Source organism: Canis lupus, chromosome 23 (genome assembly GCF_003254725.2).
Source record: "Canis lupus dingo isolate Sandy chromosome 23, ASM325472v2, whole genome shotgun sequence".
Lineage (NCBI taxonomy): Eukaryota > Metazoa > Chordata > Mammalia > Carnivora > Canidae > Canis > Canis lupus.
This window is the reverse complement of record NC_064265.1, coordinates 2,695,492-2,722,474: the sequence shown is the minus strand read 5'-3', so window position 1 is coordinate 2,722,474 and position 26,983 is coordinate 2,695,492. Positions and strand designations below refer to the sequence as shown.

The following is a 26,983-nucleotide window of genomic DNA, read 5'->3' as shown; positions in this document are numbered from 1 at the left end:
AATTTCTGAAAAATGAAATGCTTATTAAAATTGAATTATGTATTTAATGGTAAAAATACTTAGCTCATAGGTATCCAGAGAGCAGGTGCTTGATACATAGTGTGAAATAGTAGTCAAGGACCTGACTCCCAGGGTGCACTGGCAGGAGTTGCACTACCTCTGCAGGGTGATTTAGTTTTCTTCACCAGTGCATGCATGAGTGTGTGTGTGTGTGTGTGTGTGTGTGTGTGTGTGGCTGCACAACAACACCATCAACTGGAAGGATAAGAAAGGTAACTCTCAACAACTATATAGGAACCTACCTGTAGTACCTATTGCTTCTTTAACAAATTACTCCTAAACATAGCAACTTAAAACAACAAAATATTTATTATCTAACACAGCTTCTCTGAGAGTCAGGAATGCAAAAGTGGCTCAGCTGGGTGGTTCTGGCACAGGATCTCTTCTGAGGCTGCAGTCATGATGTCAGCTGGTGCTGCAGTCATCCGATCTTTCCCCTAGGGCTGCAGGATCTGCCCCCAAGGTGGTTCTCTCGTGGCTGCTGGCAGGATACAGCTCAGTTCCTCACATATGGGCCTCTTCATAGGATTCCTTAGGTATGCTGGTGACATGGCAGCTGGCTTTTGGAAGAGACAGGAACAGAGAGGGTAGTGAAAAACTTTTAACATCTTTTAATCACCTAATCCCTATAGTCATACCATCATTTCTGCATCCTCCTCTTTGTTAGAAGCAAGTCATTAAGTCCAGCCCATAGTCAAGGGGAGGGGAATTAGGTTCCATGTTTTGAAGGGGGGTGTGTGTCAAAAAATTTGACTTATTTTTTTAAGTAGGCTCCATGAACACAAGGCTCAAACTCATGACCCTGAGATCAAGACCCAAGCTGAGACCAATTGTTGGATGCCCAACCAACTGAATCACCCAGGTGTTCCAAAGAACTTCACATTTTAAATCAGCTCAGTGCAGCAAGCCCAAGGATCAGATGACTCATCCAGCTTCCCATCACATACCAGAGCACTCACATCTAGATCTTTCTAGGTATTTGTGGTGTATTCCTAGCATTAATGTTTAATACATAGATCCTAATGTCACACAGCTAAAATAAGTTGAGGAATCAGTTTGTGTTGGAAATATAGATAATTGTTTCTTTTTTCCAGAAAGTGCAATCTTACACTCAGAACATTGTTAACTATGAGCCTCCTTGAATGGTAGCCTCGTTCATTCTGAAAACTTCTCCAGCATTATTTTATCATATCAACACAACCAGTTGAATTCAGAGAAATGTCCTTAGCCTGAGCAAGCCTAGTCCTAAGCTGGAGCCACAGAAGTATATGTTTGAGTGGCAAGGAGAGGAGGGTACTGAGGGGGGCTAAAAATGATGTTTCTGGCCAGTCACTCCAAAATGGGCCACTTTACAACAATTTGCTTAAATAACTGATAAATATATCAGTCACTAGACACATTTATATTCAATAGGTTTAAATTTCACAGTACCTTTTAATAGTGGTTGTGTGTTTTGAGAGGATGGAGAAAAATGGTTGAAAAGTGTGCCCTCAGCTAATTCTGTGGAAAGACTTTACCTGAGGCTTCTCCACTCAACCTACTCCATTCTGATGCTGTTTCCAAGCCAACATAAAGCATGATAAAGAGACGGCACCAGATCAATGCTGGCTGGACTGGAAAAAAAAAAAAACAAACTGGCTAATGAGGAAAGCCTCACCCTTGGCCATAGAGAACTTGCCATCCCTGCCTGGTACCAGTTATTCTTTCTTTCCCTGACCATGAGATTAGTATGCACCCTCTCCCCGCAGGCCTCCATGCAGAAGTTTACACAAAGTGGGTGACTATCCTTGGAAGCCAGAAGACTCTGGAGGTTTTCTTCATTTACTCCCATTCTCTCACCATATGGCAGCAGAGTAGACTCATACACACTCAAATAAAATGGTGACTTCTTTTATTTGCAGAGTTGTACCAAACAGAACTCTTTTCAAGCAGACTTTTCCCTTGCCACATTGCATTGATAATTAATGTTCATAATAATGACCTTGGAGATCTGTCAGACTCTGAGGAACCTAATGAACAATTAAGAGAATGAAATGATTTTCAATAGGACTTCATGCTTAGTGAGTTTGGTATTCTAATACTTTTGATAGATGGTCACGATTGATTGTCTAATTCCTCAAACCTGTGAGGAAGCAGAGGATTTACTGTGTGGCAATGGTACTGCTGTCATGAGTAATTTGGGAGCATATTACCCAAAATCCAAAAAATTGTCACTCAGCTCTAGCATACCCATGCAGGCTGCCACATAAGCTAAAGCCACAGGGAAGTGTTGAATTGGAATAACTCAGAACCCATCTTTTCCTTCTAGATTAAAAAAATTATTGGGGCTCCTCAGTGACTCAGTCGGTTAAGCATATGCCTTCAGCTCAGATCATGATGCCAGGGTCCTGGGATGTAGCTGCATGTTGGGCTCCCTGTCCAGCCGGGAGTCTGCTTCTCCCTCTCCCTTTGTCCCTCCTCCCTTCATGCTTTCTCTCTAATAAATAAAATATTTTATTATTATAACTAAGGATAATTATCAATAAAATCATATACCAAAATGCTGTTCTTAGGATGCCTGGGTGGCTCAGTGGTTAAGCGCCTGCCTTCAGCTCAGGGCGTGATCCTTGAGTCCCGGGATCGAGTCCCACATGGGGCTCCCTGCATGGAGTCTGCTTCTCCCTCTGCCTATGTCTCTGCCTTTCTCTCTCTCTGTGTCTCTCATGAATAAATAAATAAAAATATTTTTTAAAGTGCTGTTCTTATAGTCCAGGAACCATCTATTGCCCTATCCATTTTTAACTTGTTTAAATAATTTGATACAGAATTAATATAAAAAAATTAGATGGAAAAGATTAAACTACTCCAGGTGGCACTTTATATCCTATTCTTTATATCATTATTCTTCTCTTTCTCTCTTGCTGCTCCTGTTATTTTCAGAAATGTTACCCTACTTGTTAAAAATTCAAAATCACAAAAATTTACAGTGGAAAAAAATATCAAGTCCAAGCCTCATACTTGGAACTTGAAAAACAAAGATCCCAAAGATAATATGACTTGCCCCCAAGCTACATAACAAGTTAGTCATAAAGCCCCAGGAAGAACCCATATTTCCCAATTCCTGAGGAGAGATCAAAGCCACAGCAAAGCCAGTTACTGCTAATGCAAATTCTCAGCTATCACAGCCAAAGAAACAAACAAACAAACAAAAAGAACTGGGAAATGGTATTTCAATAAACTCTTTTGACCACTAAGATTGAAGTCCCATGTGTTCTATTTTAAATATCTCACATTGCTTTGCACAGTGGCAGTATCATAGCCAATGAGGTTTATCCGAGGCACGATTATTGCTAATTAAATATCTCACATATTTAGGATTTAAGTAGCTTTAAGCAGAAAGTTAGAGCTCACACGGCATTGCTCATATTTAGGATCTCTGAGTCTCAGAGGCATGCAGTTTAGTAATTTATGTCTTTTCAGGCTTTGGTTCTTCTTCAGAATGGAGACCATGTTCACAAGAGAGTGTGAGCAGTTGTAGCAATTCTTCAGAGTTATGCCAAGTGTGAGAAAGGGGATTGATTACTTGGTACAACAATTAAATTATCACCACACACATATACACACATTTACATGAACACATGTACATGTGCATGCAGCTGAAGCATTTGAGAACAAACTGCAGATTCATACCATTTTATTCTTAAATATTTCAACATGCACTTCCTAAGGATAAGGACATTCTCCTTATTGGTGAGAAATGAATTTAGAATCCAAGATCTGAGGGCAAGTGTACTCACTGATGCTAGGGTACCATTCCTTCTTGGCCCTCTCAGCAGACAGTTCTAGGAAAGACACTTTTAAAGAGGAGTTCATGTGTGGATATTCTCAATTCAAATTTAACCTTACAGTGTTTTATTTTAATGTCTTCAATTTAATATTTGCTTTGCATCTTTTTTCTTACACCAAAAATCTTGGTTTGTATAACACAATATTTTCTCCTATATTTTAATTTTTTAAATATGTAAGACACTCACCTGATCCCAAAGTAAAAACTATATGAAATGTTAACCAAACTCACTGAAGTTTCACTTCCAACCTTTTCCCTTCCCTTCATTTCCCCACGTCCTATAGGTAACTAATTTTATCGCTTCTTTTTGAAAATATAAGCTAATATGTAAATATATTCTTATTCTTCCTTTTATTTTTAATTTTATCAGATTTTAATTTAAATTCAATTAATTAACATATAGTGTATTATTAGTTTCAGAGGTAGAGTTCACGATTCATCACTCATATATAACACCCAGTGCTTGTTACATCACATGCCCTTCTGAATGCCCATCACCCTATCCCTCCACCTTCCTCCCCTCCAGGAACCCTCACTTTGTTTCCTATGGTTAAGTCTCTGATGGTTTGTCTTCCTCTCTGATGATGTCTTGTTTTAGTTTTCTCTCCCTTCCTCTATGCTCTTCTGTTTTGTTTCTTGAATCATATAATTGTGTTTCTCTGACTGACTTACTTCGTTCAGCATCATACCCTCTTGTTCCATCCACATTGTTGTAAATGGCAAGATTTCATTTTTTGATGGCTGACTAATATTCCATCATATATATATATATCACATCTTCTTTATCCATTCTGTTGATGGATATCTCATCTCTTTCCATAGTTTGGCTACTGTGGACATTGCTGCTATAAACTCTAGGGTGCAGGTGCCCCTTCAGATCACGACATTTGTGTCCTTTGACTTGTGCAATTGCTGTGCAATTGCTGGGTCTAGAGGAAGTTCTATTTTTAACTCTTTGAGGAACCTCCATACTGTTTTCCAGAGTGTCTGTACCAGCTTGAATTACCAACACAGTGTAGAAGGGCTCCCCTTTCTCCACATCTTTGCCAACATCTGTGGTTTCCTGACTTGTTCATTTTAGCCATTCTCACTGGTGTGGGGTGGTAACTCATTGTGGTTTTGATTTGTATTTCCCTGATGCCAAGTGCTGTGGAGCGTTTTTTCATGTGTTTGTTGGCCACTTGTATGTCTTCTTTGGAGAAAGAAATTAATTGAATTTAAATTAAAAATCAGATAAAATTAAAAATAAAAGGAAGAATAAGAATATATTTACATATTTGCTTATATTTTCAAAAAGAAGCGATAAAATTAGTTACCTATAGGACGTGGGGAAATGAAGGGAAGGGAAAAGGTTCATGTCTTCTGCCCATTTCTTGACTGGAATATTGTTATTTGGCTGTTGAGTTTGATAAGTTCTTTATAGATTTTGGATACTAGCCCTTTATCTGATAAAACATCTGCAAAATTCTTCTCCAACTCTCTAGGTTCACTTTTGGTTTTGTCAACTGTTTCCTTTGCCATGCAAAAGCTTTTTAATTTTGATAAAGTTCCAATAGCTCATTTCAGCCTTTTTTTCCCCTTGCCTCTGGAGATGTGTCTAGCCAGAAGTTGATGTGGCCACAGTCAAGGAGGTTGCTGCCTATGTTCTCCTCTAGAATTTTGATGGAATCCTGTCTCACACTTATGTCTTTCATCCATTTTGAGTTTATTTTTGTGTATAATGTAAGAAAGTGGTCCAGTTCATTCCTCTACATGTGGCTGGCCAATTTTCCCAACACAATTTGTTGAAGACTTTTTCCATTGGATATTCTTTCCTGCTTTGTTAAAGATTAGTTGACCATAGAGTTGAGGGTCTATTTCTGGGTTCTCTATTCTGTTCCACTGATCTAGGTGTCAGGTTGTTTGTTTTGTTTTGTTTTGTTGTTTTTGTCAGTACTATACTGTCTTGATGATCCCAGTTTTGTAATACAGCTTGAATACAGGCATTGTGATGCTCCCAGGTTTGGTTTTCTTTTTCAACTTTCATCTGTCTATTCAGGGTCATTTCTGGTTTCCTTCAAATTCCAGAATTGTTTCTTCAAGCTCTATGGAAAAAGTGATGGTATTTTGATAGGGATTGCATTGAATGTGTAGGTTGTTCTGGGTACCATAGACATTTTCACAATATTAATTCTTCCAATCCATGAGCATGGAATGTTTTTCCATCTCTTAGTGTCTTCCTCAATTTCTTTCATAAGTGTTCTGTAGTTTTCAGAGTTCAGATCTTTTACCTCTTTGGTTAGGTTTATTCCTAGGTACCTTATGTTTTTTGGTGCATTTGTAAATGGGATCATTTCCTTAATTTCTCTTTCTTCTGTTTCATCATTAGTGTATAGAAATGCAATTATTTTATATCCTCCCACATTGCTGAATTCCTGTATGAATTCTAGCAATTTTGGGGTATAGTCTTTCAAGTTTTCCACACACAGTATCAGGTCATCTACAAAGAGTGAGAATTTGACATCTTCTTTACTGATTTGAATGCCTTTTATTTCTCTTTGTTGTCTGACTGCTGAGGCTAGGACATCCAGTATTATGTTGAATACCAGTGGTGAGAGTGGACATCCCTGTCATGTTCCTCATCTTAGGGAAAACCTCTCATTTTTTCTCCATTAAGGATGATATTCACTTGAGCTTTTTGTATATGGCTTTTATGATATTGAGGTATGTTCCCTCTACCCCTACAGTGTGGAGAGTTTTAATCAAGATAGGATGCTGTACTTTGTCAAATGCTTTTTCTGCAACTATCAAGAAGAGCATATGATTCTTGTCCTTTCTTTTATTAATATGGTGTATCACATTGATTGATTTGTGGTTGTTGAACCATGCTTATAGCCAAGGAATTAATCCCACTTGGTCATGGTGAATAATCCTTTTAATGTACTGTTGGATCCTACTGGCTAGTATCTCAGTGAGAATATTGGCATCCATGTTCATCATGGATATTGGTCTATAATTCTTTTTGGTGGGATCTTTGTCTGGTTTTGGGGTCAGGGTAATGCTGGCCTCATGGACAGGTTTGGGAGTTTTCCTTCCATTTCTATTTTTTGAAACAGTTTCAGAAGAATAGGTATTAGTTCTTTTTAAATGTTTGGTAGAATTCCCCAGAAAGCCATCTATCTGTCCCTCCCTAGACTCTTGTTTGTTGGGAGATTTCTGATTACTGCTTCAATTTCCTTGCTGGTTATGGGTATGTTTCAGGTTTGTATTTCTTTCTGTTTCAGTTTTGGTAGTTTATAAATTTCCAGGAATGCATCCATTTCTTCTAGATTGCCAAATTCGTTGGCATATAGTTGCTCATAATATGTTCTTAAAATAGTTTTTTGTATTTCCTTGGTGTTGGTTGTGATCTCTCCTTTTCCATTGGTGATTTTATTAATTTGGGTCCTTTCTCTTTTCTTTTTGATAATTTTGGCTAGGGATTTATCGATCTTATTAGTTCTTTCAAAGAACTAGCTTTTAGTTTTATCTGTTCCACTGTTTTGGTTTATATTTGATTGATTTCTGCTCTAGTCTTTATTATTTCTAATCTCCCACTCGGTGTAGGCTTTATTTGCTGTTCTTTCTCCAGCTCCATTAGGTGTGTGATTAGGTCAAGTGTATGAGACTTTCCTTGCTTCTTGAGAAAGGCTTGTATGGCTATGTACTTGCCTCTTACCACTGCCTTTGCTGTATCCCACAGGTATTGAACAGTTGTGTTTTCATTTTCATTTGGTTTCCACGAATTTTTAAAATTCTTTAATTTTCTGGTTGACCCATTCATTCTTTAGCTGGATGCTTTTTAACCTCCAAGTATTTGAATTCCTTCCAAATTTCCTCTGGTGATTGAGTTCAAGTTTCAAAGCTTGATGGTTTGAAAATATTCAGGGAATAATCCCAATCTTTTGGTACCAGTTGAGACCTGATTTGTGACCCAGTATGTGATCTATTCTGGAGAATGTTCCACGTGCACTCGAGAAGAATGTATATTCCGTTGTTTTAGAATGGAATGCTCTGAATATCTGTGAAGTTCATCTGGTCCACTGTGTCATTCAATGTCCCATTTCCTTGTTGATCTTCTGCTTAGATTATCTGTCCATTGCTGTGAGTGGGGTGTTAAAGTCCTCTACTATTATTGTATTATTATCAATGGGTTTCTTTTATTTTGTTATTAATTGGTTTATATAATTGGCTGCTCCAAAATCAGAAGCATAAATATTTGTAATTGTTAGATCTTCTTGTTGGATAGACCCTTTAAGTATGATACAGTGTCCCTCTTCATCCTGTACTATAGTCTTTGGCTTAAAATCTGATTTGCCTGATATAAGGATTGCTACCTCAACTATCTTTTGATGTCTATTAGCATGATAAATGGTTCTCCCCTTATGCTCAATCTGGAGGTTTTTGGGTCTAAAATGTTTCTCTTGTAGACAGCATATGGATGAGTCTTGCTTTTTTATCCAATCTGATACCCTGTGTCTTTTAATTGGAACATGTAGGCCATTTACATTCAGAGTAATTATTGAAAGATATTATTTTAGTGCTATTTTATTACTTGTAAAGTCCTTGTTTCTGTCTATATTACTTTTGACTCTCTCTGTGCTTAAAGGATCCCCTTTAATATTTCTTTCAGGGATGGTTTAGTGATCACAAATTCTTTTAGTTTCTGTATGTCCTGGAAGCTCTTTATCTCTTCTTCAATTCTGAATGACAGCCCCCTAAAAGTGGGGTTGCTGGTTCAAAGGTTAAAGCATCTGTAATTTTGCTAAATTTTACCAAATTCCCTTGCACAAGGTTTGTCTCATTTTGTACTTCCACCAATAGAAAATGTTATCAAATTTTTAGATTCAGGAGTGTTTTAATTTGCCTTCCTCTTATAAGGCAACATGAGCATCATTTTATATGTAAAGAGTGACTGACATTTCTTTTTCTCTCTTTTCTCACATTTCTCTCTGTTCATGACTTGTTTCTGTATCTCTATCCAATTTCAGGGCTTCTCCATTTTTAAGGGCTCTCTGTATACTTGCCCTGTTCTGTGAGATAATTTGCAAATGCTCTCTCCTGATTTGTCTCTTGGCTTATTAGGGTGTTTTGTTTTGTTTATTTGGTAGTAAATTTTATCAACCTTTCCTCAATTTTGTTCCTGGATTTTGAAAGGCTTTCTTCACTTCTGGGTTATAAAGTAATTCGCTGTGCAATACTTCTTTGGTTTCACATTTACATTTGGATCTCTGATCCATTTGGAGTTTATCTCAATGTGAGGATTAGATTCACATTTAGACTTTTCCAAAGGGCTATTTGTCTCAACATCATTTAAAAATCTATCTTTTCCTCAGACAGAAATAACTTGATTGATTTTTAGAAATCAACTTGTCTAAAAAGACACTTCTACTACACTGTGGAACAGATCTGCTCCCACACTATTTAGAACAGAGAGGAACAATGCTCACAATAGTATATATACATTGTCCTCCACTGGCCTCTCCAGAGCCATGCTCTGTCCCCCTGATGCCACTGTAAAAAGGCCCACATAAACTCTTTCACTTATGCCCTTTGCCCTTTGAATATGCATTTGGGTCTGGCCAGAGCCTGACTGATGCCAAAGGCATCAGAAATAAATACCAGTCCATCAGCAAAAAGGTAAACAGCATGGTTTTACTCTACCATCCCAAGTAAAGCCAAAAAACAGTCCATGAAGTCGCACCTTATTTAAAAATCCAGAGTGATATTATTTATCTTGATTATCTTCCTTTTTACTATGCCAAGATCTGGTCTAATTTTTGCTTAGTTTCACAAATTAAGCCCATCCTCAGAAGTTTAAAGTTGAACTCCTCCTGGGATACTAAAGAAAGTGCTCCCTGCCTCTGAAGACTAAAAGTATTCCTGAATGTTTTGAGGTGGTATTCTCTCTGGGGTGACTGCTTTGAAGTCAGAGCATGTGCAGGCTCTGGTATGTTTGCTTAAAAACGAAAGCCCTCCTCTTGTTACTTATAGCCAGGCCCTGAGTGCTACTTCCTGGGTACATTTCTTTACTGTAATATTTCTTTGCTTAGCATTTAAAAGGCTCTTGCAAAAACTTTTAAGTGTCTCTGACTGTTATAAGTTGCTGCGTTGATCAGTGGAAAACTTCCACAGAAAGTTTATTATTCTACTGCTGAGTCATGTTCAAAGTATGACTTAGCTTTGTTGCAGTGAATATTGACCTTGGAAATAAATGCTAACTGTCTCACTATGATATAATATAAAAACAAAAGGTTTTGGAAGTTCTATTTCTCATGCTTTTATGAGGGACACTTCCCAGTTCCATATTTTGAGCAGAAGCGACAGGGAGAGGTAACTCAAAAGCAGAGAGTACATTTCTGCCTGGGGCTGTCCTGCTTCTTCCATACTTTCATCTTAGAGCAGGTGTCACTTTGACTCTGAATTAGACTTTGAGTTAAAGATTGAATATAATAACATTATGGTGAAAGGGGCCTTAGGTCATTTAATCCAGTACCATATTTTACAGGGAGGAAACTGCAGCCCCAAAAGAATGTTGTTGAGAGTGCCATGGTTGTGCTGAGTCACAGGCATCCATTTCATGGACCAGTATGAGTGTTTACTCCCATCTTGGCTCTGAAAGAATAAATTGGTGTACCCCTGGGGGTACAATTTTCTGGAAGGTAGAGGCTAGCTTGTTATATAAAGTAGGAAAGAGGGAAAGCATCTTTTCTTCCTAAAGGAGAAAATTCTCTTCTACCTTCCAACTGTTAATGATATATATCCCCTTATACCTGTTGTAAGAACAGGTGGCCTTACAATGGGTGTAAGAATTCTGCCATTAGAGCATCATTCTCTCAACTATTGGGTCCAATCCAGGAGACTAGACTACTCAGTATTCAAAGTATTCAAATACTCCCACTGTCCGATTTCAAACTACTTTTCAGACATATCCCCATGGGCTTTGGAAGGAGATAGTCAGCAGAATTTTGGATTCTGATGCAATCACTGACCAGCAGTGTGACATATGCATAGACTTAACTTTCCTGGGTCTTGGTCTCTTCATTTATAAATGAGGATAATAACAGCTCAGAAATCAGAAGTTTATACAGGTATTAAAGTATCTTAATCAGCAAACAGTAGTAATAAACAAACATTATAGCTGCCTGATGTCATTTGCAGCTAACAAGAGTCTGGTCAAAAAATTTATAAGGAAAAATTGGGGAATAAGATAACCAGTAGGGGTTTTGCAAAACCCCAACACATTTCAGGGAATACAGATGCCACATTTATGCACTGGGCAGTGTGCATCTCTTACCTCTGCCTGCATTTGAGGTTCTGTACAAACAGGAAGTGAATACTAAGACCAGCATATAAAGTATCTGCCCCAACACATACACAAAGCCCCTCAGGAAAAACTGGGAGACTTATTGGATCCAGGAATAAAAGGATGAACAGCAGGAACTATCGCAAACCCTGGGGAGGAAGGGAAGCATCTGATTTCCAGAATTCCAAGGTTATGTTACATAAAATGTCTGTTTTTCAACAAAAAATTATGCCATCCAAACACACACACACACACACCAGGAAAATATGATCCCTGCAGACAAAAAAGAAAAAAAGAACAGCAGTCAATAGAAACTGTGCCTGAGGAAGCTCAGATATTAGGCTTACTAGACAAAAACTGTAAACCAACTATTGTACATATATTCAAAGAAGTAAAGGAAGCTATATACAAAGAAATAAAGTATAAGAAAGATATTTCACCAAATATAAAATGTCAAGAAAGAAACATAAATTATAAAAAAGACTCAAGGGCAGCCTGGGTGGCTCAGCAGTTTAGCACCGCCTTCAGCCCAGGGCCTGATCCTGGAGACCCGGGATCGAGTCCGACGTTAGGCTCCCTACATGGAGCCTGCTTCTCCCTCTGCCTGTGTCTCTGCCTCTCTCTCTCTCTCTCTATCATAAATAAATGAAAATTGAAAAAAAAATTAAAAAAAAAACATTAATGTAATAAATGAGCAATTTACTATGTCTGAAAGAAGTCAACAGCCTAAAATGCACTCATGGAAATATTTTATAACGAACACCTGTGTTAATTTCCTTTCACAAGGAATACAATAGTGGCCTCCTTGAGACAGCATCTTTGGATAAAGTGAATAATAAAGTGCTCATCACATCATTTATTTCTTGTCTCTCTGATGTGCCAGCAAGCATGTGTTCCTTTCAATTAATATTCTGTTACTTATACAAAAGCTGTTTGACAGAATATGTTGTAATTTTGGAGGGTAGTAAATTAGGTGAAATTTGGATGAAGTTTAGGGTAAAAACATTATTCATAACATCTTTCAAAGGATTTTTGTTCTTTTAAGGGGTAAAATTGGTGCAGGCAAGATGATGAATTCCTTGAGAGCAGAGCTTTTCTCTTATTCAGCTTTGTGCAAACAGGTTCATTGAAGTCTTAACCCATTTGAGTTATAAATGTGAAAAATATTTTTTTACTTTTTCCAATCACACTTCATCCATTCTATGTCTGATCTTCCTTGCCTGATCTTAATAACATCTGAGGCAGATGATATCTTGTTCCAGTCCCTTTTAGTAATTCATACTTACTCCAATCCGGTTCAAAACTTAATGTTATATCTGATTCAAATCACTTCTTCCCTCTCGCAGCACAGTCCAGAGCTGGTTGCTATAAGACTGCTTCATATCTCTTTTCTGGCTGTACTCCTCTGGAGTAGGAAGGGGAGCAAGAATTATAAGGAAGGTGGTATTTCTTAGAAAACAAGCTTTCTTTTTAAAGAAGATCTGTATTTATGGAAAGACATCCCATGTTCATGGGTCAGAATATTTAATATGATTAAAATGGCAATATCCCCAGATTGATCTATAGATTTGGTGTAGCCTCAGGCAGAGTCCCAGCTGCTGGTTTGGTTTTTTGTTTTGTTTTATTTTGTTTTGTTTTTGCAGAAACTGAGAAGCTGATGCTAAAATTCATATGGAAATGCAAAGGATCTATAATAGCCAACTGTCTTGAGAAAGAGCAAAGTTGGAAGACTCACACGTCCTGATTTCCAAACTTCCTGCAAACATACCATAATCAGGAGAGTGTGGTATTGACGAATAGGCAGACATCTCAATCAATGGAATAGAATTGAGAGTTTAGAAATAAACCAATACATTTATAGTCAATTGGTTTTCAACAAGAGTGCCAAGAGAATTCAATAAAGATAGAATAGTGTTTTCAATATATTGTGCTCAGGCAACTGGATGTTCACAAGCAAAAGAATGAAGTTGGACCCCTATCTAAAAGCATGTAAAACAGTTAATCTAAAATTAATCATATATTTAAATGTAATCAGTTTGGGGTGGTGAAAATATTCTATAAGGAGGTAATGGTGATGGTTGTACAACTCCATGAATATACTAAAAACCAATGAATACTACTCTTTAAAGGGGTGGATTTTATGATTTGTGGATTATATCTCAATAAAACTAGTTAAGAAGGATTAAATAGCTGAAAAATATAGTTGGATATTTATGTAATCTAGAGCCAAAGTAGGCCTTTCTAAGCATGTTACCAAGGTAAAAAAATATAACAAAAATGATTTATATACTTGATTGTAAATTATTTTTATAATTTATCTATCAAAAATACTATTAATAAACTTTATTATACCAGACACAGAGTTAATAATATCCTTAATATACAAAACAAAATAAAATTGGGAAGTGGCTCAGAAGTTTAGTGCCTGCCTTCAGCTCAGGTCATGATCCCAGAGTCCTAGGATCGAGGTCTGCATCAGGGTCCCTGCATAGAACTTGCTTCTCCCTCTGCCTATGTCTCTGCCTCTCTCTCTGTGTCTCTCATGAATAAATAAATAAAATATATATTTTAAAAAAAACAAGTTAAAATCAGTAAGAAAATTATCAATACTTTAACAGAAATGTAGACAAAGAATATGAACAATTCACAAGATAAGAAATAGAACTGGTCAATGAACACATATAAAAATATTAATATTTATTGATAAAGAAATGCTAATTAAAGCACAATGAAATGCCTCTCTTACCCAATGGATTGGTGAAGAATTTTTAAAAATATAATACCCATGGATGGTGAATATGTGGGAAAATAGGATCCTCATACACTTCTGGTGGGAGCGTAACTCAGAATAGTGAGGCTGAAGGCAATTTGGCAATATAAATCAAATGCTTAGAAATATGTTGCTACTTTGAGCAATTTCCTTTCTAGAATTACATTCCCAGAAATACTGCAAGACATATTCAAAAGAATATGTACAGGGTTATATATCCTTGCAAACTTTATGAAAAATTAGAAACAATGTAAGTGCTTAACAGTAAGAGATTAGATGTAGCCATTATAATTGCTTGGGGGGATATTAGAGTGAACATTGCCACTCAGCATCTGTTCTCTCTTCATTCCTAGAATCCCATGAAGCCTCAGGACTCAGGAAAAGCCTCCATACCTCAGGAAAAGCCTCCGTACCTTCAGACACAATTTGGTTAAACATGTGATTCGTAGATAATCATGACAATGCAGGTCAATGAGATGCAAAGAACAGTTTGCTAGGGGCTTTGGTGCAGCTTCTAGAAGTATCAACTCTTTCCCTGGCCTTTGGTATACCTAAATAGGAGCCCAGACCTTTGCAACCATCTCCAATGTCTCTGAAGATGCAGCTGACACCAGGGAAGGGCAAAGAAGAGAGAATTATAGGGAAATGGAGTCAGAGCTACCAGGTTTAGTCAGTCACTCCTGAAGCCCCTCTTCTTCTAGATTTAAATCTATGAGTATAAACCTCATTATGATTTGGATTGGATTGATGGGAGATCCTGGAGACCCGGGATCGAGTCCCACGTTGGGCTCCCTGCATGGAGCCTGCTTCTCCTCTGCCTGTGTCTCTGACTCTCTCTCTCTCTCTCTCTCATGAATAAATAAATAAAATCTTAAAAAAAAAAAAAAAGGAAATGCTGGAAAGGAGCTCTCCTGGGTTAAGGTCTCTGACATACTACAAGTCTTCTCATGAAAGAGCTAGGAGGGGATGCTCACTGTTGTGGAAGGTGTGACAGTTGAGTGAGAACTAGTAACACAAATGATCGAGCTAGGTGAAAGCTCTTTACTGTTTTCCTTATATTCTTCTTTTCCCCTACTCCGAGTATGGGAGAGCCAGTAGATGGACTGGGGAGGACAGATGATCACGCTCACTGAATTCTCATTCTGGAACAGGCATGGATGCCTGCCATAAACGAGTGCTCTGCAGTGATGGGAAAACAACAACAACAACAACTGGCCTGACCTCTGAATTCACTCCATGGACATAGTGCTTGGGTTTTTCTTTCTTGTGTCTATATGCTCACAAATATCAATTTGCTCTAAGCAAAAGGATTAAGTGAATACAGCCTGAGGGAGCAGGGATGATGGATGTTACTTTGGTCACTGACTTTTGTATCTTTTTTTCAGATTAATTTCATGAGGCATAGTGATCACAGACTCTGTAATGCTCTATTTAAATTAGAAATTTTAGCAATCAGGGATCCCTGGGTGGCGCAGCGGTTTGGCGCCTGCCTTTGGCCCAGGGCGCGATCCTGGAGACCTGGGATCGAATCCCACATCGGGCTCTCGGTGCATGGAGCCTGCTTCTCCCTCTGCCTGTGTCTCTGCCTCTCTCTCTCTCTCTCTCTCTCTCTCTCTCTGTGACTATCATAAATAAATAAAAAAATTAAAAAAAAAAGAAATTTTAGCAATCATTTTCCTTTTACCAGTATACAGCAATCAGACATTTTTGTAAATGTCATACAATGATGCTAATAAAAAGAAAGAGCTTTCCACTCTTTGCAGGTAACAGTTAAAAGCTGAAAGGGCAAGGCCTTCCTTTCCATTTTTTAATCAGTATTTTTGTAAGTAAAACCTTAGGAATATACTCCTATCCAAAAATAAATGAATCTTTCCACTCTAAGAATGATTTGATGCAGAAGTGTGACAATCATGGGTTCCTTCTCCAGTCCTGCTCTTTTCCAAGGAGCTCCACTAACTTTTTGCAACTTCTGGTTTTTCTTTATTTTAATTTTTCAAAATAAGACCAGAGATACCCAGAAATAAAGTCTAGGATCCATCAGCCTAAAAAAGGTGGGAGCAATAATGACATAAAATGTCCATTTCCCAAACTGTGTCCCTAACAGAGACTTCAAGTTCCATTGGTCCATGTTGGATCCAAATTGGAAGTTGTGTTGTAGGAGAATACAGTAGATATTATTGGTTTGGGGCTTCTCTGCATCCATTTCTCTTTCCTATCTGCCCCTTAGTTTCCTTAATTATGATCACCTTTCAGTCATTCCATAAAATCTTGTGGGACCATCATTGAAGTTCTCCTTTCACTACTCCTCTGCCCAGCTAAAGGGAAAGTAGTTGACCCAAGTCAAGGGAATTCTCTGCTCCCTCCTTGGAATTCAAATCTTGAGCCAAGGAATTAAGAGACTGAAAACTAGTTTAAGGGGGATCCCTGGGTGGCTCAGCGGTTCAGCACCTGCCTTTGGCCCAGGGTGTGACCCTGGAGTCCTGGGATCGAGTTCCGCATCGGGCTCTGGGCATGGAGCCTGCTTCTCCCTCTGCCTGTGTCTCTGCCTCTCTCTCTCTCTCTCTCTCTCTCTATCATGAATAAATAAATAACATTAAAAAAAAAAAAAGGAAAGAAAGAAAACTAGTTTAATTCCATTTGACTGGTAGCACTTGCCCAGATTCTTCTTGTTATGAGGTGGCTACTAAGGATCTGTCTTTCCAGGCCCCAGGACAGCCTTTATGCTGAACTCATTATCCAGCCTCCCAGGTACCACATTGCCTGTTGGGTTCCTTCAGGTTCATTTCTTCCTAATTAAGATGGCTCAAGGGAGTTACTGTGATTGAAACCAAAGAACTGATACAGAGGGCGTCAGTGCATCACAGAGCCCATCTTCAAAAGCAGCTATATTTTTATTTACTGTTTTGGAACATTTAAAGAATTAAACAAATTACACAGCCTTTAGCTCTTTCCTGTAAGATGTGTATCCAATATGGGTAGTCTGATGTTTCTTTCTAGGGTTATAAATAAGTATTTTGTATTTGTACTTTTGAGTTCTCTTCTTTCTCTTTTGCCTACTACTTTCCATCCAGGTAAAAGCACACAACTGTTGCTATTTAAATGGTCCTTGGAAATAATATGAAATAATTACAAAAGTATAAGCCATTTTGGAAATATCAGCTTTAAAAATTCCCTTTTGAACAATCAAGACTAATATGTCTTATATAAAGGTGTCTTCTTAAAGTCCATGGGAATGGATAGCTCATCAAAACACATGAAAGTTTGTAGGCTAATAAACCATTCAAAAAAAATAATAATAAACAAAAAATAAAATAAAATAAAATAAACCATTCAAAAAGCTCTAAGGTCACCAAGCAAGTCATCAAAGAAAGAGCAGAAGCACAGATCAATACATTGTGGTGCCTTTTGACAATGGACATGAACATTTATAGGGAATTGCAATCGCATAGATGAATGTTGTATGAAAGAGGTCAGGCACCAAAGCTCATATTCTTTATGAAACTGTTTATGTAAAGTTAAGACCAAGCAAAACTAAACTATGGTGTCAGTATGTAAGAGAGGAGTTAACTTTAAAGAACTGGAGTAATGGTTGAGTCACATACAAGAGACTTTGGGGATGTTGAAGTGTTCCATATCTTGACCTGGGTGATAAAGGCATTAGTGCTCATTTTATAATAAAGTTTTGGGATGTATGTTTGTTTTGTGCACTTTATATGTATTTTACTGTAAAAAAAAGTTTTAAAATGAAAAGGCAGTATCTTTTTTGTTTTTGTTTTAAAGAAAAATCTTGGCCTTCTAGAATGGTGATTCTTAAGGCAGTTTATTACAGAAAAGTCAGTAAGTTTCTCTTTATTTCCTGCTCTACTGCCTCCCTTTTTATTTATCTTCCCCTTGATCAACACTCTCTAAAAAACATTATTGCATCTACTCAGGAACCTCTGAGTATGAGCCACTAGGAAAATCCTTAGGATTTACTGTTTGACCAAAGATCCAATTCTGAGCATTCAATTAACTAGTTTAAAGTTTATTATTTTGTTCAAACCATTATGAATAAAGCTGGGTAATGGTATCTTTGTGAGCAACATAGGGAACTGATTGCTATATGAAATTTTTACTTTCATATTTCCCAACTTGGGAATGTTTAATTATAAAACTCTAAAGAGGTTCAGCATGTGTTTTTAGTGTTACATATTAACTGGGTTTGTTTTCCATACACTAAAAAAATTATATTAATGTAATTTTAAGTCATTTTTATTTTAAAGAGATTTTAATTTAAAACAACACTATAAAAATAAATAAAACAACACTATATTTCTTTCATAGATTCAATGTTTCTCAATTCAAATCCTGATTTGTATGCTATTCAAGGTACAAATACTGCTTTTGAATTAAACCTGTATTTTGAGTGGTAAAGAATAAGTCAAAAGGAAACCTTTAATGTCTGTTTTATTTCTTTCCAGAGGAAAAAAGTCTTCCTCTTGAGTAAAGGCTAAACTGCAGTGATAATTCAAACAATTAGAAAGAAAAAGATTGGCTCTCTGCTCCTCCCCGCCCGACAGACAGCCGCATCTTCTGGTGCAGCGCCAGGCGCGTCCCCGAGACACGATGGTGAAGGTCGGAGTGAACGGATTTGGCCGTATTGGGCGCCTGGTCACCAGGGCTGCTTTTAACTCTGGCAAAGTGGATATTGTCGCCATCAATGACCCCTTCATTGATCTCAACTACATGGTGTACATGTTCCAGTATGATTCTACCCACGGCAAATTCCACAGCACAGTCAAGGCTGAGAACGGGAAACTTGTCATCAACGGGAAGTCCATCTCCATCTTCCAGGAGCGAGATCCTGCCAACATCAAATGGGGTGATGCTGGTGCTGAGTATGTTGTGGAGTCCACTGGGGTCTTCACCACCATGGAGAAGGCTGGGGCTCACTTGAAGGGCGGGGCCAAGAGGGTCATCATCTCTGCTCCTTCTGCTGATGCCCCATGTTTGTGATGGGCGTGAACCACGAGAAGTATGACAACTCCCTCAAGATTGTCAGCAATGCCTCCTGCACCACCAACTGCTTGGCTCCTCTAGCCAAAGTCATCCATGACCACTTCGGCATCGTGGAGGGCCTCATGACCACCGTCCATGCCATCACTGCCACCCAGAAGACCGTGGACGGCCCCTCTGGGAAGCTGTGGCGTGACGGCCGAGGGGCTGCCCAGAACATCATCCCTTGCTTCCACTGGCGCCGCCAAGGCTGTGGGCAAGGTCATCCCTGAGCTGAACGGGAGGCTCACTGGCATGGCCTTCCGTGTCCCCACCCCCAATGTATCAGTTGTGGATCTGACCTGCCGCCTGGAGAAAGCTGCCAAATATGACGACATCAAGAAGGTAGTGAAGCAGGCATCGGAGGGACCCCTCAAGGGCATCCTGGGCTACACTGAGGACCAGGTGGTCTCCTGTGACTTCAACAGTGACACCCACTCTTCCACCTTCGACGCCGGGGCTGGCATTGCCCTCAATGACCACTTTGTCAAGCTCATTTCCTGGTATGACAATGAATTCGGCTACAGCAACCGGGTGGTGGACCTCATGGTCCACATGGCCTCCAAGGAGTAAGAGCCTCCTGGACCACCAGCCCCAGCAAGAACAAGAGGAAGAGAGAGGCCCTCAGCTGCTGGGGAGTCCCTGCCCCAACTTAATCCCCCAACACACTGAGAATCTCCTGACCTCCAATTTACATCCTAGACCCCAAGGAAGGGGAGGGGCTTGGGGAGCCCTACCTTGTCATGTACCATCAATAAAGTATACTGTACCCAGCAAAAAAAAAAAAAAAAAAAAAGACAGAAAAAGATTAAGAATTGCAGTTGTACAGAGATAGAAACATCTCATTCTGGATTTGGGAGATCCAATTGTTAACTAAAACTGGCAATCATTATTCTGTAAGTTGTTAAAATGGTTAACCATTTATATAAGACACCTAAATTCTTTCTTGCTTTGGAATTCAACTGAGATTCTATATATTTTATCTAGAATGATAATTGCTTTCTTTTCATTTCTTTTCAACCAAATAAATATCATTATAGTTATGCTGACAAGATATTCAGGAGGGAAAATAAAAGAGGCTATAGCTATATATATTTATATCTATCTATCCATCTGTCATAGATATTAATCTATTATCTTTCTATCATAATCAAAGCATATTTTAAGTCTATTTCTAAATGAATTCTGAGGCCTATATCTGGAAATCATTCCTAGTTTCCTAATAGGTTGGGAGAGTTGTGGTTAAGAGCCTAAACTTTTTAGCAGATTTTGGTGGTATTTTTACATAATGTTTCTATGACTGGACCAACTGGATTTCCAAGTTTCCAGTTAGTATGAAAAATAATCTGTCTGATCCAATCCTTAGAACTGGAATTGGGCAAAATGAGTGGATTCAGCATTCTTATAATTAAATGGCCTAAGAGAATGACTGATTTACAAATTTAGTTAATAACTGAGGTCTCAGTTGTTCCAATCTACTGGTTACAACATTACTTGGATAGGCTGATTGGCAATGAGAACAAGATCCTCTGACTGGTAATGGTTGCCTTATGGCTTTAAATTAGACCTTTGGCTGGTGCTCAGTGGTTACTGCTCCACACTAAGAAGGCCAACAAAACTAGTCTTGTCTAGTTCACAGACAGCTACATTACTCCTTTCAACTGCTGTGCAATAGATGCAAATCTATCACCATTGCTAGAAACACATATCCAGGAGAATGCCTAAGGAATGAGGGTGTGTGGTAGGATAGCTTTTTAACAACCCACCACCACCCCATGGGACAGCCAGCACCACCATACTAGGGCATATGATACAAAAAGACAGAGAAAATTACTCTTGGTTCGTGCTACCATTTCTCTGTATAGTTGTTGGTAAGTAATAGAACCTCTCTAGTCCCTGATTTCACATTTGTATTATGAAAATAACATTAACTGTTAAGAATGATGTAAAGATCAATTGGCTTAATCAGGTAGCATTTTTAATTCCTTGCAGGTGTCACATGCACCTGAGCTGTAACTCAGTCAACAAACAAGCTTTATTTGGTCCTCACAGTGTATAGACTACAATATAGTTCGAAGTACTTCTGAGAATTAGGAAGGAAGTAGAGGACACATTTATTTTTTCTAAAAAAGATTTTATTTATTTACTCATGAGAGACACAGAAAGAGAGGCAGTGACACAGAGGGAGAAGTAGGCTCCATGAAGGGAGCCTGATGCGGGACTCGATCCCAGGAATCCAGGTCACACTCTGAGACAAAGGCAGATGCTCAACTGCTGAGCCACCCAGGCATCCAAGAACACATTTCAATTCTCAAGGAAAGTTTTCACCCAGTGAAAGTTGACAAGCATACTAACAGATGTATAACCAACCATAGCCACTGACAAGTACTCTGGTGTTCTCCAATGCTCTGTGACCAGATTCAGATATGGAGAACTAGAAGATCTGCTGGACTCAAGGAAGGAAATCAAGACTTATAGGAGGGGTTCACTACTGAGGGTGTAATTATTTTGGTAAATTATCTTAGTGTGGTACAGTGTAATATCTGTTTGAAAGGTTTCGTTGCACAGAAAAAAGATTTTATGGTAAAAAAGGATAGATTCAATCTAGTAAAACTATACATGTTGATTATCATTCAAATTATCATTTTTCACCTCCCAAAAAAAGAATTGCACATATGTACATAAATAAAGGTTTAAATGTCTAGTTTGGGGAGACTGGTGAGTTAATGCAAAAGTAGCAGAGAGCAACGTTCATACTGCATATGCTATGAAATTTGAAGAATATTTAACAATAATCCATTTCCCCTACTGCAACTGAAGAAATTGGTTGACCCTTGAATAAGTGGGGGTTAGGGGTGCCAACCCCCTGCACAGTGAACTTTTGACTCTCCCAAAATTTAACTACAAATAGCCTATTGTTGACCAGAAGACTTAGAAATAACAGTTAACGTATGTTTTGTATGGTACATGGATTACATACTTCATTCTTAGAATACAGTAAGCTAGAGAAAAGAAAATGTTATTAAGAAAACCATAAGGAAAAGAAAACATGTTTATAGCACTGGACTGTATTTATCAAAAAAAAAAATCTTCATGTAAGTGGGCTTACCCAGTTCAAGCCCATGTTCCTTAAGGGTCAAAGGTCCATTAAATCAGATACTATACTAAGGGGGGGGGGGGGAGCTAAGCAATACCATCAAATCTTTTTTGCCCTAAATTCAGCTATTAACTGTATATTCATCACTACCGCTAAAAAAGTTTTCATAAATCGATTTGCAGCATCTCAACATTAAAACAAAGTAAGAACCCAGAGCAGGTTATATTGTCCAACTGAAATTCTTAAAGCTCAAATATCTGTTATGGAGCTACAAGTGATTCCTTCTGTTGCATGCCTATCTAGATTGCCTGCTCCATTACTTTCTCCTAGAGTATGCCTTTTTCTCCTGCAAAATTTCCTTAATCATCAGAATTGTGCTTATGTGGGGGTGTTCACTTTTTGGTAATTCTTATGATTTATGCTATAAACCTCAACTTAAAAGAAAACAAGCCGCTTTCTGCCACTGGACGCCCCCGAGCAAGCATCGGTAGAGTCTCCCCTCCCCCCGCCCGCACGTCTAAGTCAGAGTCTCCCAAAGAGCCGAGCAGCTGCGGAAGCTCTTCATCGGAGGTTTGAGCTTCGAAACGACCGATGAGAGTCTGAGGAGCCATTCTGAGCAATGGGGGAGGCTTGCGGACTGTGTGGCCGTGAGAGACCCCAAGGCCAAGCGCTCCAGAGGCTTTGGGGTCGGCCCGGGCCCCCTGGAGGAGGCGGCCGCGCAGGAACCTGGGCCGCCCGAGGTGGCGGGAGAGCCTGGAACCAGAGGGCTGTCTCCCCAGGAGATTCTCGAAGACCCGGTGCCCACTGAACTGTGAACTAGATTTTTGTCGGTGGCATTAAAGGAGACCCTGAAGAACATCATCCAAGAGATTGTTTGGAACAGTATGGGAACGTGGAGGTGATGGAGACCGTGACCCACCGAGGCCGTGGCGAAGAGAGAGGCTTTGCCTTTGTGACCTTTGACGACCACGACTCTGTAGACAAGATTGTCATTCAGAAATGCCATCCTGTGAAGGGCCACAGCTGTGAAGTAAGGAAAGCCCTATGGAAGCAAGAGATGGCTAGAGCTCCGTCCAGCCAAAGAGGCGAAGCGGTTCTGGAAACTTTGGAGGTGGTCGTGGAGCTGGTGTTGGTGGGAATGACAGCTTTGGTCGTGGAGGGAACCTCAGTGGTCGAGGTGGCTTCGGTGGCAGTCGAGGTGGTGGTGGATACGGTGGCAGTGGGGATGGCCGTCACGGATTTGGTAATGACGGAAGCCACTTCGGAGGTGGCAGAAGCTATGACGATTTTGGCAATTACAACAATCAATCCTCAAATTTTGGACCCATGAAAGGAGGAAATTTTGGAGGCAGAAGCTCTGGCCCCTATGGTGGTGGAGGCCAATACTTTGCCAAGCCACGAAACCAAGGTGGCTGTGGCGGTTCCAGCAGCAGCAGCAGCTATGGCGGTGGCAGAAGGTTTTAATTACTGCCAGGAAACAGAGCTTGGCAGGAGAGGAGAGCCAGAGGAGTGACAGGGAAGCTACAGGCTACAACAGATTTGTGACCTCAGCCAAGCACAGTGGTGGCAGGGCCTAGCTGCTACAAAGAAGACCTGTTTTAGACAATACTCATGTGTATGGGCAAAAAACTCGAGGACTGTATTTGTGACTAATTGTATGACACGTTATTTTAGTTTCTGTTCTGTGGAAAGTGTAAAGCATTCCAACAAAGGGTTTTAATGTAGATTTTTTTTTTTGCACCCATGCTGTTGATTGCTAAATGTAATAGTCTGATCATGACGCTGAATAGATGTGTCTTTAAAAAAAAAAAAGAAAACAAGCCATAATTGAGACTCAGTCTCATGAATCATTACCACTTTTGCTTGATCAAATAATCATATTCCTATCTTTTAAGTGCTTAAATATACTTATGCATACCTATATACTATTACAGAAAGTTGTAATAAACTTGTCATTTATTTCTTTGTGTGTTTTCACTTTACTTGAATTTATTCACTTTCTTGTAAAATCTTCATTTTTTCCTTGCCTCTCCTTTTTTTTTTTAATTTTTATTTATTTATGATAGTCACAGAGAGAGAGAGAAAGGCAGAGACATAGGCAGAGGGAGAAGCAGGCTCCATGCACTGAGAGCCCAATGTGGGATTCGATCCCCGGTCTCCAGGATCGCGACCTGGGCCAAAGGCAGGCGCTAAACCGCTGCGCCACCCAGGGATCCCGCCTCTCCTTTTTTTTAATCTAAAATTGATTAAAAACAGAGTTTCAAACAGAGTTTAATGATACATCAGTTGCATATAACACCCAGTGTTCATTACATCAAGTGCCCACCCAGTTACCCCATCCCCCCACTCACCTCCCATCCAGCAATCCTCAGTTTGTTTCCTAGAGTTCAGAGTCTCTTATGGTTTGTCTCCCTCTCTGATTTCTTTTTGTTTCCCCTCTTTGATTCCATATTATTTTATTATTCCCCCCTTCCTCTATGTTCATCTGTTTTGTTTCTTAAATTCTACATGTGTGAAATCGTATTGCCATCTCCTTTGTAAATCTCCTACATTAAGGTAGGGTAGGCAGTGGTGTATTAGTAAACCAGACCTTAAAACAAAACAAAACCAAATTTCAAATGATTGCCAATTTCTGTGGCATAAATATACTCCCCAATTTCAAAGTTCTAAGGTTTTCATATCCAGCTCAAGAATTCCTGAATATTTAACAATTGAGTCTCATGAGCTGATAAGAGCTGTCTCCAACCATGTAGGTAAGCAATAAGATTACTGCTAGTTTTGTAATGACTTAGAACAGCATTTACACTAACTGCTCATTCACTCACAGCACCACAAAATTCTTCCAGCTGTGGCCATAGACAATCAACATATTTCAGTGTGGAATCAATGATGGGTAAAAATTGTTCCCTCTGTGCATCCTTGCAGAGCTAAAGCTAAATAAGCCAATTTGCTGAATTACTTAGAACTAAGTATTTATTGCATCACAAACAGGTATTTCCCACTTGTCAGAAAATGTAACAGAGACAAGATAGCAGTTGCTGTTTGTTTTCTGCCACAAGTGCCGACTACACGGAATGGATATTCAATAAGCTGTATTAAACCGAAGGATGCATTTTCCAAATGGTGAGGGGGTGAATCAAGAGGCAACATTAATGTCAGAGGGAATTATGGGAATGAACACTGTCTGCTTCTCTATAAACCTGCCCCTCCTATGAATGTTCAAGGGAAAAATAATGACTACATAGAAGGATTTGCTCTTGGAAGTTCAAACACAGAAAGGTAACTGACATTTTCAATGTCAACATTTCAGAGGACATGTTCCTGATTTATGAGGATGCTTATTATTTCAGCATGCTCTGATAAGAAAAAATACAACCAGAAGGAAGATAAAGGTTAAAAGATCTAAAATATGGTAGGAAAAAATGTTTTAAGAAACACTGATTCTACTGAAAACAAAAGTCCTGGATTCTATTATAATTAAATGACATGGAAGGTAGAAGAAAGGAACACTGTTAAACTCCTCTCCCCAACTCATCCTGACCTCAAATTTTCTGAGGTCAGGGGACATGGCTGGAAATTGAATGCTAGCCTCTTTCCCTTCTCTTTCCTGCCCCCACCTTCAATGGCACTGGAGTTTGAAACTGGACAATTATGCTCTGTGACTTCCTTCTTTAAGTCTGGGTTTCTTAAGGAATCATGAAAAATATTAGAAGGACATCAAAATGTCCTGGTAGTAATTTGGGGATTATTTTCAGGTTCATAACTATCTGATTTTTGGCCAAATGTCAATGGTGAGATTTGGCCCTGCTGTACTTCTGGATATTGACCCACACATCTACCTTCCTAGTGTTGGCACGACTATGAACAACAGCGACAGAAGGGACAACATCCTGCAGCTCTCCCTCTATTTCACGTGTCATCTCTCTCTTTCTCTTATATGCATGCCTGTGCTAATCTTACCATTCACATCTGCCCTCTTTCTACCTTCAGCTTCCTCTCCTTATTTGCAGTGGTCCATGCTGAGAGTGAAGGTTTTCCCGTGGTGACTGGCTCCTACCTATAATCATAGTATAAAAACCACCAAGTTATAATCTTTTCACTTGTCGACACCTAAGCTAAATGCCATCCTTATCGTGAAATACAAATGAAAACAAGTGTCACAGTTTGGCTTCTTCAGGAAGCAGTCTCTGAGACAGAGCTTAATGTTCAGGGAATGCCCTTAAGATAAACACCAGTGGGAAGGAGGGGATAAGTGGGACCAGGAAGGAAAAGTTAGCTGTGATGCAGGCTTCAGAGCCTCAGCCATGGGGAGTTCTAGAGCCAAAGAGGCTCATCTGAATTGTCCCATTTTGGGTGGAAATAGTTGGTCCTTTATATTCCTACCTCCAGCCATTATTAGATGTGAGTTATCCTCAAGAGGGCATGACTTTGGTGAGGTGGCTCTTTGTAGTTGAGGTATTCCCTGAAGGGGCTGAAGGTTGTTCCATTGAAACTCTCACAGCAGCTATGCTAATAAGTTCTTCCTTGAAGGGGGATTTGAGCACATGTCCACCCCCGCAAATCTCCTTACCCTGAAAAATATCTACCATTGTTCACACATCATACCTCCTTCATAAGACATAAAAGGCTACTGAGTAATATGTCAAAAACTATTTGTGATTTCAACAAATGGTGCTGGAGCAATTAGATAGCCGTAAGCAATAAACAGACAACACCTTTGTCCCAAACCTCTTACTTTATACAAATATTAACTCAAAAGGAATACAAATATTAACTCAAATATTAACTCAAAAGGAATCTTAATGTAACATGAAAATCATAAAGCTTTTAGAAACGGACAAAGGAGAAAATCTTTGGGACCTCAGGTTAGGC

At 39.1% G+C, this 26,983-nt stretch overlaps 1 long non-coding RNA gene and 1 pseudogene across 1 annotated transcript; one reads left to right on the top strand and one right to left on the bottom strand.

Moving 5' to 3' along the window:
• Window positions 1–384: 384 nt before the first annotated feature.
• Window positions 385–26,671, bottom strand: LOC125753407 (uncharacterized). The gene is made up of 3 exons (XR_007405151.1): window positions 26,495–26,671; window positions 26,072–26,168; window positions 385–620 (listed from the first exon to the last, which is right to left on the bottom strand). It is a non-coding gene; the product is annotated as an uncharacterized LOC125753407 (long non-coding RNA).
• On the top strand, window positions 3,333–3,521 carry LOC112668929 (U4 spliceosomal RNA; annotated as a pseudogene).
• Window positions 26,672–26,983: the final 312 nt, after the last annotated feature.